The sequence below is a fragment of the Hemitrygon akajei genome, chromosome 10 (genome assembly GCF_048418815.1).
Source record: "Hemitrygon akajei chromosome 10, sHemAka1.3, whole genome shotgun sequence".
NCBI lineage: Eukaryota > Metazoa > Chordata > Chondrichthyes > Myliobatiformes > Dasyatidae > Hemitrygon > Hemitrygon akajei.
The window spans coordinates 45,907,745-45,920,775 of NC_133133.1; positions in this window are offsets into that span (position 1 = coordinate 45,907,745).

A 13,031-nucleotide genomic window follows, 5' to 3' on the forward strand; every position below is an offset into this window, starting at 1 on the left:
TTTCATCCAGAGGCTGGTCAGGATATGCAATGAACTACCAGAAGTGATTGAAGCAGGTATGTTAACATAACTTAAAAGGCAGTCAGACATATACATGGATAGAAAAGTTTTGAGCTCCTCATCTGTTATCTATGTGCTTATCCTTGTTTCAGATTTTTGCACGAGTGGAAACATCTTGACATCTACTTTGGCATGCTCCCCAAGGATCTTAAATGTTTCAATAAATTCACCCCTTCTCTTGTAAACTCCAAAGAATAAAAGTCTAGTTTCATTAGCCAGTCAAGATGGAATAGACCTCTCATCCCAAGAATTAACCTACTGAATCACCTTTGGACTGCTTCCTGTATATCCTCTCTTAAATAAGGAGATCAAAACTATTCCCTGAAGTCCTAGAGTGGCCTCACTAGTTCCGCATAAAATTGTAACACTTTCTAAACTCCAACCCACTCACAAATTGCCATTGTCTTCCTAATCACATGCTATACTTGCCTGTTCACCTTCTGTGATTTATGCATTTGTACCTTGCTGATCTGCAACTTTTTTCCATTTAGATAAAGTTTGCTTTCATTCAATTTGCTAAAGTGAAAAACCTCACATTTTCCCACATTAAACTTCATTTGTAAAGTTTGCACCCACTCACTAAACCTACATATCTATTTCATGTTGCAAAATCCAAGTATCTGCACCATAACATGTCCTCCCACCTACTTCCATGTCATTGGCAAATTACCACCAGTGAACTTTATGAAGGAGACAAGAAAGGACTTTCTTACCAGATACATTAAAGTAAAGAGCATTTATGCTCAAGTAGCGATTACACTGAATTTGAAATAATAGTTTAAGAGAATGAAAGATGCTTAAAATGCTCATTCAATAAATCAATATAAAGTATCCAGACAGATTTTGAAATATTGTAAGTGAATAAGACTTTTTATTGCAACGTAGTGTGTAAAACAAAACAAGTCTGAAAGGCAAATATGACAGCCCAAATAGTCTTCCTGCACCAACACTTTTACTTTCATGTTCAAATACAGTTACAGCACCAGATAACTGATGATCTCACCAGCACCCTAGAGGCACTAACCATAACTTAAATGTGTTTCTTGCTAATGTTCCTCGTGTGGACTTTTATCTTTGACTCCTCCTATTGATAATCCCATGATATCATCAAAGCTGTTGGATTGGGATCAGTTGCTAGCAACTGTGTTTTAATTTTTGATTGGTTTGCAGAACGATAAGGTCAGTACATTCCACTCTGTAGTTGGTGAGGGTGAATCAGTATCCTGTCCATGCAAGGCTATAAAAACAGCCTTGATCCTTGTGAATTCTCAAGCAAAAAATAATTCTTTTCAGCATGATTTGACTGTCTGCCAGTGTCATGACACACATCTTGCTCATCTCAGCCTCCGATTCACAGAAAAACAAAATCTTTTTATTTTCAAATTGAATCTATTCCTTTCAAGAGTAGTCTCAGAATACCCTGTAAAAATATCCCCATATATTATGCTGCTGCTTTTATCTCCTGTCAATTAGAAACAAATATTGTAAGTAGCTTCAATAACTTACATATTGGCCTTCTTTGTTCTTCTTTCTGTGTCAGGTTTTCTGCTTTATCCTCTGTCCCACTTGTGTCTGTTTTTCTTTATCTTTGCCTGTTTGTTTTTGTCTCTTTGCTTCTCCCTCCATCTCTAGTACTGGCTGGATGTCAATGTCTATTTCTCTTGTGTCTCAGTCTCTGGGACTGGAAATTCCTATGTATATTACTGTTGAAGAATATGCAATTTTATAAATTTTGCACTAGTATTTAATAACTTGAAATGCTAATAAAGCATGCTACATTAGACTGTGATCCAAACTTACTCACAGTTCCTGTGTAAAGTTAATTTATGCCATTGTGTCCTATGAGTAACCAGAGTGCAATTCGACGGGCTCACAAGGTGAAGGTTTATCATCTCAGTTTCCTGCTGGTTGTTTAGCATGAGATCCTTGCCACCCAACTCTGACTTCACTGAACACAAAATTGACTGGCTCATACTGCCAGCTGCCTGAAGATTCTGTACTCTTGATCAGTCAAGTATTAAACTGCCTCCAGAAATGATTTCTTAATAGTGGTTACCAAAATCCATTTTAAAGTACTTCAAGAGGCTGGTCATGGCATGTCTTAATTCCAGCCCCACCCAGACTATTTTGACCCATTTCAATTTACCTACTCATGAACAGGTTTATGGCAAGCATTTTCTCACTGGTCCTGCACTCATCTCTGTAGCATCAAGACAGTAAAGGAACCTGCGTTAGACTATTGCTCGTTGACTACAGCTCCACCCTCAATACTGTAATTCAGTAGGTTCAAACGGTATGTTTAATGTCAGAGAAATGTATACAATATACATCCTGAAATTCTTTTACCTTGCAAACATCCATGAAAACAGAGGAGTTCCCCAAAGAATAGATGACAGTTAAATGTTAGAACCCCAAAGCCCCCCAACTCCCCCCTCCCATGCACAAGCAGCAGCAAAGCAATGACCCTCTCCCCACCATCAAAAAAGCCTTGGCATCACCCACCGAGCACTCAAGCGTGCAACAAAGCATCAGCAAAGACACAGTCTTGCAGTACCCCAACGACTACTCATTCACCCGGTATTCGACATACCACAGTGTCTCTCTCTCTCTCCCTCTCTCCCTCTCCCTTTCTTCCTCCATAATCAGGGAAAGAAAGGTGTCCCCATTTCACAATGAGAGGGGAGACATAGCAAAACAACTTACTGATTTATGGTGTTAGAAGTCAGTTGCGTCACTTTTTCTGAGCTCTGTGCCCAAAGAACTCGGGTCTCTGGGCAGACAGCCAGGAATCAGCTCACTGCTTTCGATCTTCCATGTACTCCCACAGTACACCAGGCGGCAGCAGCAGCCTCGAATCCGCCCGCCTCCAGAGCCAAGAAAATCTGAGACCCTGAAACCGTGTTGTGGGAAAATTGAAAAACGGCCGGTCGTGAGGCCCTGAGAGTGGTCCCATTTCTGCAAAGTCAGCGTGTAACTCCTGACCGAAGTCAGGGTCTTCAAAAGAACCTTGAAAAGGAAAAAAAGAGATATCGAAGATAGAAATAGAGCTGTTTCCGAAGGTGCAGGCAAAGGAGTCGCCGTTAGGTGCCATCATCCTCCTAAGCACCACGATTCCAAGCATCTCCAAACTCTTAGACTCCATTACTGACAGAGCATCGTGAGCAGTTTTGGGCCCCTTTGGACCAAGGATGTGCTAGCACTGGAGAGGGTCCAGAGGAGATTCATGAGAATGATCCCAGGAATGAAAGGGTTAATATAAGAGGAGTTTTTAAAAAATCGCTCTGGACCTGTACTCACTTGAGTTTAGAAGAATAAGGGAAGACCTCATTGAAACTTATTGAATATTGGAAGATTTAGATAGACTGGACATGCATAGGAGAATCTAGGTCCAGTGGGCATAGACTCAGAATAGAAGGATGTCCTTTTAGAACAGATATGAGGAGGTATTTGGTGAATTTGTGGACTTCTTTGCCACAGATGGATGTGAAGGCCAAGTCACTGGGTATATTTAAAGTGGAAGTTGATAAGTTCTTGATTAGTCAGGACATCAAAGGTAACATGGTAAAGGGAGGAGAATGGGGTTGAGAGGGATAATTAATCAACCATAATGAGGTTTATTTATTTAAAGATACAGCATGGAATAGGCCCTTCTGACCCTCCAAGCGGTGCTATCAGCAACCTACCATTTAACCTCAGCTTAATCACGGGACAATTTACAACGTCCAATTAACCTTCTAACTGCTACATTTTTGGACTGTGGGAGAAAACAGTAGCATTTGGAGGAAGCCCACATGTGCATGGGGAAGGCAGAGCAATCCTGATGGGCTGAATAGCCTAATTCTGCTCCTATGTCTTAAGCACTTATCGTCATAACACCACCCTTTGCAAAGGGACTCTTGACTTGCTGACCAACAGACACAAAGTGTAAGATAGACAGCAACACCTCCACTACAATTATCCTCAACACTTTTGACTCACAAGGCAGTGTCTACAGGCCTCTAAACTGCTCCCTGTACACACACCACTGCAAGGCCAGATTCTGTTCTACTCATTTACAAGTTTACAGAATGCTGTGGTAAAGAAGGTTGAGAATGAACCTGTCCAGGTTCAACCAACTGATGCCATGGCCAAGAAAGCTTACTAGTGCCTCTGCTTCCTCAGGAGGCTGAAGGAATTGGGCAGGTCCCCTTTGATCCTCACTAACTTTTATAAACACACCATAGAAAGGTACATATCCTGATGCACCATGGCTGGCTCTACATGTGGCTGCAAGAAACTGCAGAGAGTTGTGGACACAGCTCAGCACATCATGGAAACCAGTCTCCCCATCAAAGACTCTGTCTGCACTTCCCACTGCTCAGTAAAGCAGCCAGCATAATCAACAACTCCCCACCCCAGACATTCTCTCTTCTCCCCTCTCCCATTAGGAAGTAGATTAAAAAAGCCTGAAATCACATACCACAAGGTTCAAGAACAGCTTTTCTCCATGCTATTATAAGACTAGTCATCCTTCATACAATAAGATGGACTCTTTTAAGTGATACAGAACAGTAACATGCCCTCCTGGCCCAACAAGATTGGGCCACTCAATTACACTCATGTGACCCATTATCCACCTGAATCCCCAGGTCTTTGGAATGTGGGAAGAAACCAAAGCTCCCAAAAGAAACCCACACGGTCACAGGGAGAATGTACAAACTTGGCAGGAATTGAACCCAGTTCGCTGGCTCAGTAAAGTGATGCGCTAACTACTTCACTACTGTGCTGTTTTCACCTCACTCCAGAGCAGCTGGACTTTTGACATTATGACCATTGATTCTGGATAACCCCACTCTGGGAAATAAGGATACCTATCAAGACACACAATAAGTGAATTTATACAAGATTTAGGTGGCGTTAAATGAAGGGAGTTGTAGGAGATATTGATAATAACCAACAATACCCAATGGTTCAGGAAGTGATAGACAGTCAGTTTAAACTATAGCACAGGCTAAATTTAAAAGAATGGCATACTTAGGGACAACATGTTCAGTCACATGAAGAGCAGAATCTTTGGGAAATAGGGTTGCCTCATACATCATGCAGAGGGAAACAGAGTAACTTGTCTTCTCTGCTCATGGAAAGCATATAGAGCTAATCACTATGGAAACAGGCCCTTTAGCCCAATCTGTCCAGTACTGACTAAACTGCCGAATTGGGCTAGTCATGTTTGCCTGGGTATGGTCCATATCTGTCTAAACCTTTCTTATCCTGTACCTGTGCAAATGTCTTTTAAATGTTATATTTGTAACAATCGCTACCAAGCCATCTGGCAGCTCATTCTATTTACAGTATGCACTATCCCCTGCGTGAAAAGATTGCTTCTCCGGTTCCTTTTAAATCTTTCTCCTTTGACTTTAAAGCTATGCCCTCTAGTTTTGAACTCCCCTTCCCTGGAAAAGAGAGGCGCTTCACATCTATGCCACTCATGATTGTATAAACCTCGATTAGATCACACCTCAACCTCCTGGTCTCCAAAGCAAAAGAGTCTGAGCCTTTACAGTCTCCCCTTATAACTCAAACCTTCCAGTCCTGGTCATAAATCTTTTTTGTACTCTTTCAAGGTTAATTATGGTCTTCCTGAAGAAGGGCAACCAGAACTGTACACAGTCTACAAATGTGACCTTACCAACATCATGTACAACTGTAATATGATGACCCATCTCTTGTACTTAATGTAAGACTATAAGAACATAAGATATAGAAGCAGAATTAGGCCATTTGGCCCATCCAGTCTGCTCTGCCTTTTCTGCCCGCTCAGTCCCAATCTCCTGCCTTCTCCCCATATCCCTTCATGTCCTGACCAATCAAGAATCTATCAACCTCTGCCCTTAATATACCCAGTGGCTTGGCCTCCACAGTCACTTGTGGCAACAAAATCCACAGATTCACCACTCTCTGGCCAAAGAAATTCCTTCTCATCTCCATTCTAAATGGACGTCTCTCTATTCAGAGGCTGCACCCTCTAGTATTCGACTTCCCTATCAGAGGAAACATCCTCTCAACATTCACTCTATTGAGGCCTTTCAACATTCGATAGGTTTCAATGACAGCCCCCCATCATTCTTCTGAATTTCAGTGCGTACAGGCCTAGAGCTATCAAAAGCTCTCTATATGATAAGCCTTTCAACTTGGATCATTTTTGTGAACTTCTTTTGAACTCTCTGACTGAAAGCTCATATTTTCTTAGACATGGTGCCAAAACTGCTCACAATACTTCAGTGAGACTATTCCTCCATTGATCAAGATCCCATTGTAAACAGACATCTTTATTCACTGTCCACTACACCACCAATTTTAGTGATATCCTGATGTATTCAACATGACTGAGGAAGGCAATTGTCTTCTTTATCACCCTGCCTCCTGTTGCCACATTCAAAGATCTATGTACCTGTGCCCCTTGGTCCCTCTGTTTTCTGCACTCCCCAAAGATCTACATTTGGAATTGGAATTGGTCTATTATTTTCACATATACTGAGAGACAATCAAAGGTTTGGTGCAAGTCTTTCCCTGTTTTTCTTATCAAATTGCAACACCTCACATTTATCTGAATTAAACTCTGTCTGCCATACCTCGGTCCACTGACCTAGTAAATTGTAAATTTAGATAAATTTCTACACTGTCCACTATATTGCTAAATTTAGTAATACCCATAAATTTACTAATCACACTATTCTACATTCTAATTTTAAATATTAATATAAATGGTGAAAAATAGTGACCAACAACCAATCCCTGAGGTACACCACCAGTAATAGGCCTCCAGTCTGAGAAAAAATTAACGTGCTTTGCATTGAACCTTCTGGACCAGCCTATCATTTAAAACCTTGTCAAGGTCCTTGCTAATATCCACATAGCCAACACCATACTATGTTGCCCTCATCTGTCTCCTGGGTCACATCTTCACAAACTCAATCAATTTCATGAGACATGAGTTCCCATGCACAAAGGGAACTCTTAACTTTCCAAGTGCATGTAGATTCTACGTCTTAGAATTCCCTCCAAATACCTGCCACTGGTGTTAGGCGTATTGCTTTGTATTTCCAGGCTTTTCCTTGCAGCCTTTCTCAAATAAAGTTACAGCATTAGCTACCTTCCAGTCTCTAGCACCTCACTTCTGGCTATTGATGATACAAATATATCTGCTAGGGGGCCCGCAGTTTCTTCACTAGCTTTAAAAGTGTTGTAGGGTAGACTTGATCAGGTCCTTGGGAATTATTTATCTTTATGTGTTTAAGACATCCAGTACCTCCTCTTCTGTAACATGAGTTTCTTCAAGACATTAACTTCCTTTTATATGAAAGACTATATAAGCCAGATGATGGTCCAATGTGCAATTCAACTTGGTTTTGAGTGCTGCTGCTGACACCTCATGTGGATTGTTTCAAACCTGTTAATCATGAATAATCATGTCTATCAGGCAGCTCATTCAGCTTTTTAAAACTTATTCATGTGGTGTGGCTATTGGTTGCAAAGTCATATTTAGTACCTACCCATAATTGTCTTTGAAAATATGACACTGTATTTTTGAAAGGTTATGATCATTGTACTGAAGAGTATCCAAGAATAGTGACAGTCAAAATGTTTTGACTCGGAGAGGAAAGGAAGGATTGGCATAGAAAATGCTTTGGTGTACTGCTGCAGTATCTATTCTATCAATGTTACTGTATTGTGGAAGAGAATTAATGTGTAGAATGGTGGACAGATTTAATCAATTATTAAGTTTTGCTTGGCATGAAGCTTCTTAACAGTGGTCAGAACTCAACTCATCCAGGGAAATAGAATGGACTCCATTATGCTCCTAAGCTGGTACTTGCAGGTCGTGCAAAGGCTTTGGGAAGCCAGAAAGTGAAGCAAAGGGCATTGGATGCCTAGTAGCAGTTTCTTTTTTAAACCACAATACTTATTTAGCTGGTCTTTTAAGATTCAGATCAAGATGTGATGGTGGGGATTTGGTGATTGTCATGCCATTGACTATTTAAGGGAGGTAACTAGATCTCCTCCTAGAAATGGTCATTTCCTGGCAAAGTGTGCCAAAGAAAATATCATCCACATTGAATTAGTTCAGGTCTTGCTGCATACAAACACAAACTGCTTCATTATCTGAGAAGTTGTGAATGGAATCAAACACTGTGTAACATTATTGAACATCCCCACGACTGACCTGTTGCCAGCAGAAACACACAGAGAGACCAGATGCCTGGATTTATTTAAACAGGAACTTCATGGTAATCTCTCTGCTCGACTCAGAAAATTGAATTGCAGGAAATCACTTGGAAGTCATTTTAAGTTAAGCAAATTGAATGACTGATCTAGGAATTATTGGATAGTCACTGCTATTGTTTTATTATATAAAGTTAATTTGAACTGATTGAACCAAATTGGCCAATCACAACATTTTCTCTGAGTAACACACACAAAATGCTGGACGAACTCAGCAGGCCAGGCAGCATCTATGGGAAAGAGTAAACAGTCGAAGTTTCAGGATGAGGCCCTTCTTCAGAACACATCATTGTGTGTGTTGCTCTGGATTTCTAGCATCTGCAGATTATTGTGTGTTTGTGTTTTTCTCTGCGTATTTAATTGCTGTGAATGAGAGCTTAGTGATTTATACCGAGCTTTGATTAACCTTATTTTCCTAATCATTGAAGTGCACGTGGTGACATGTGAGCAGAGCTAAAGTTACAAATATTCAACTCAGAACCCAATTGGACACTCTTTGGTTTATACCTTTGATTTACAGTATTGCAATGAATACCAGACAAAATAAGTGTAGATCATATGCATATGATAATCAGAGAGCTTATACAATAATCAGATTTGAGGAAATGTCTAAGGCAAGAGCAAAATTTGTAAGAGTTTGCTTTGTACTTCCAAATGTCTCCTTTATTTGTCAAGTGCACATTTTCTAAATATGCCCATCACCTGTGCCAGTGTTTGGCAATAATGCGTTCCATTGATTGAAGTGATTTAATTTAGCAGTCTGGGGCAGGGGCAGGGGCAGATGATTACATTGATAACAGCCCTGCTGGACTGTGAGAACAAAATTTACATCGTCTGATACTTCAAGCATAAGAGGAAAGTTGTAAGACTGCATATGCAGGCTATTCAAATTTTTAAAAAAACAACTGGATCATACTTGAATTCCATCTTCCTCTATTTGTAATTTATTTACTGACTGGTTTAATTTCTCCCCAAATAAAGTCATAAGTTGATTCAGTTATTCAATATTTGTTAATATGAACCAGTTATTTTAAAATTATGCTTTCAATCACCTTTTATTATCAATAATCATCTTGTTTATTTTATTGTTGACTTAACACATGACACTTTCTTTATTTTTAACATAGCCAGCATGAATATCCCATTTCATTGGTTTTAAACATAACGATCAGCGATCTATTTTATAATGGAATATCTCGTTTGCAGCTCTGACATACTAATTTTAAAACAAATCTTGATTCTGCTTGAACACATTTGCTAACTTTCCAGATTTGAGACGTTCTGTGAACAGTGTATGAATCCAAGATGAATAAGCTGCTGATCTGCGCACGTACACGATGGGAGACACTGCTGCTGTGTCATTCCTCACAACTTGCTTTCTCCAGTTTCAGCAAGCTGATTGTGCTCAGATTAAGTGGCAATGCTTCACAACTTTGACCTTATGTTTCAGCTCATTAGAAGAATATTGAAGCTTGTAGTATTGTTGCCCAGGATGACGTCTAAGACCTGGTTTTCTCGAATGGCTTTATATTATGTCACATCCAGAAAACAAGTGAAAAGGAAAAGAGAATGAGTTTTTTACAATTTGGCTGGGTATGAATGCCTGTTTTTACAAACAAGCTTAGTTTCCTGCTGGTTTTTGTTCAGTCTGTGGCTCTTTTTTTCAGAAAGAACAGAATTAGAATTTGGTTCAATTTTTCTGGGAGATGTTGTGAAATTTGTGAAATACATAATAATAAAAACTATAAATTACAATAAGAAGGGTATATAAGAAAATTTAATAAGTAGTGGAAAAAGAGAGGGAATAAAAACTGAGGTAGTGTTCATGGCTCATTGTCCATTCAGAAATTTGATGGCAGAGAGGAAGAAGCTGTTCCTGAAACATTGAGTTTGTGTCTTCATGCTCCTGTACCTCCTCCCTGATGTAGCAATGAGAGGAGGGCATGTCCTGGATGATGAGGGTCCAGATGGATACCACCTTTTTAAGGTTTCACCTTTTGAAGGTGTCTTGGATACAGGGGAGGCTAGTGCTCATAATAGAGGTGGCTGGGTTTAAAACTATCTGCAGCTTTTCCCGATTCTGTGCAATGGCCCCTCCATACCAGACAGTAATGTAACCAATATGTTCTCCATAGTACATCTGTAGAAATGTGCAAGTGTCTTTGGTGATATATTGATGCTCTTCAAACTTCTTATGAGTAGAGCCACTGTCATGCCTTCTTTGTAACTGCATCAATATGTTGGCCCCAGGATAGATCCTCAGAGATACTGACACCCAGAAACTTGGAACTGCTCACCCTTTACATTTCTGATCCCTCAATGAGGACTAGCATACGTTCCTTCGACTTCCACTTCCTTAAGTCCACATCAATTCTTTGTTCTAACTGCAACACCGTTCAACTAGCTGATATATCTCACTTCTGTTCACCTCCTTGTCATCATCTGAAATCTGCCAACAATAACTGTATTGTTGGCAAATTAGTAAATGGCATTTGTACTATGGCTAGCTACACAATTATGGGTGTAGAGAGAGGAGAGCAGTGGGCTGAGCACGCATCCTTGAGGTGTGCCAGTGTTAATTGTCAGTGAGGTGGAGATGTTACTTCCAAACTGCACAGACTGTGGTCTCCCAGTGAGGAAGTCAATGATCCTGTTGCAGAGGGAGGTACAGAGGTCCAGGTTTTGGAGCTTGTTCATTAGTATTGACGGCATAACTGTGCTGAACACTGAGCAATAGACAATATACAGCAGCCTGACATAGGTACTATTTTTGTCTGGATGATCCATGGCCAAATGGAGAGCCAGTGAGACTGCATCCACTGCTGATCTGTTGTGGCGCTAGGCAAATTGCAGTGGGTCCAGTCCTTGCTTAGGCGGGAGTTGATTCCAGCCGTGACCAACTTCTCAAAGCACTTCATCACAGTAGATGTGAGTGCAACAGGGTGAGAGTCATTGAGGCAGTTCATCCTTCTCTTCTTGTGCTCTGGTATGATTGTCACTCTTTAGAAGGAGGTACGAACCTTTGACTGCAGCAGTGAAAGATTGAAGCTATTCTTGAACACTTCCACCAGTTGGTTGCCACAGGTTTTCAGAGCCATAGCAAGCTCTCCATCAGGGCCTGACACCTTGCAAGCATTTACCTTCTTGAAAGATATTCTGATGTGAGCCTCCGAGACAGAGATCCCAGGGTCACCAGACATTGCAGGGATTTGCACAGCTCTTGTTTTATTCTCCCTTTCAAAGCATGCATGAAAGGCGCTGAGCTCATCTGGGAGTGAAGCATCACAGTCACTCATGATGTTAGCTTTCACTTTGTAGGAAGTAATGGCTTGCAAATCCTGCCAGAGCTGATGCGCATCCAATTCTGTCTCTAACTTCAATCAGAATTGTTTTTTTGCCGCCCTTAAAATAGCCTTCTTGTATAGTTCTGGATCACCAGTGCTGAGTACCACAGATCTAGCCTACAGCAGAATACGAATCTCCTGATTCATCCATGGCTTTTGGTTTGGGTATGTGCTGTATGTTCTAAAAGACAAACACTCATTCACACAGGTCTTGATAAAGTCGCTGACAATTGTGGCATATTCATTCAAACTGGAAGATGAATCCCTGAATATTGTCCAGTCCACCAACTCAAAGCAGTCCTGCAAGAGCTCCTCAGCCTCCCTTGATCAAATCTTCTTTGTCCTCATCACTGTTGCTGCAGTCTTTAGTCTCTGCCTATACACTGGGAGTAGTACAGCCAGCTGATTGGGTTTTGCAAAGAGTAGGCATTGGATGGTACCGTAAGCGTTCTTGACGGTGATATAACAATGGTTAAGTATGTTGGCTCCTCTGGGTCCACAGGTGATATGCTTGTGGTAGCTGTTCAGAGACTTCTTCAAGTTAGCCTGGTTGAAATACCAAGCAATGAAAGGAAAGACATCAGGATGTGCTGCTCTGTGACTGCTGATTAAAGTTCTCAGCTCCACCAGTGCCTGCCTGACATTGGACAGAGGTGAAATGTATATCACTATCAGGATGCTGGTGGAAAACTCCCTCCCCAGATAAAACAGACAACATCTGACTTCTAGATGTTCCAGATCTGGCGAGCAGACTGAGACAGACCCACCATGTTGTGCACCACCATGAGTTAATCATAAAGCATATTTCACCTCCTCTGCTTTTAAAAGACTGAGTTGTCCTGTCTTTGTGGAGAATGATGAAGCCATTGAGCTACCGTACTGCATCCGAAATGGCAGGGGATAACCATGTTTTTGAGAAGCAAAGTACATGGCAATCCCTGATGTCCCCCAGGTACAGCAATCTTGCTTCGAAATCTTCAGTTTTATTTTCCAGAGTCTGTACATTCACCGGCATGATCGTTGGGAGTCCTCTGTGTTTCTGCTACCGGTTCTTGAAGGGGAACTACACTTATGACCCAAATCTGCCATCCAGGATCCATCAATTTTGGAGATCGTTTGATTTTTTAAAAGTCTTAAAATGATGTTGCTTACTGAAGTACCATAGCTGTGTCTATAGATTTCAGCTGTAGTGGTCCTATATTAGAATATTTGATAATTCCCATTGGAACTGCATGCAGTCACTACCTAATGGCGCTATTTTACCATTGATCAATAAAATAAAGCTTCCTTAACTGCCTTGCAAATATCAGTTTGTCCATTTACATTGTATTTTTTTAAAAATGTCTAACCATCAACAATAAAATA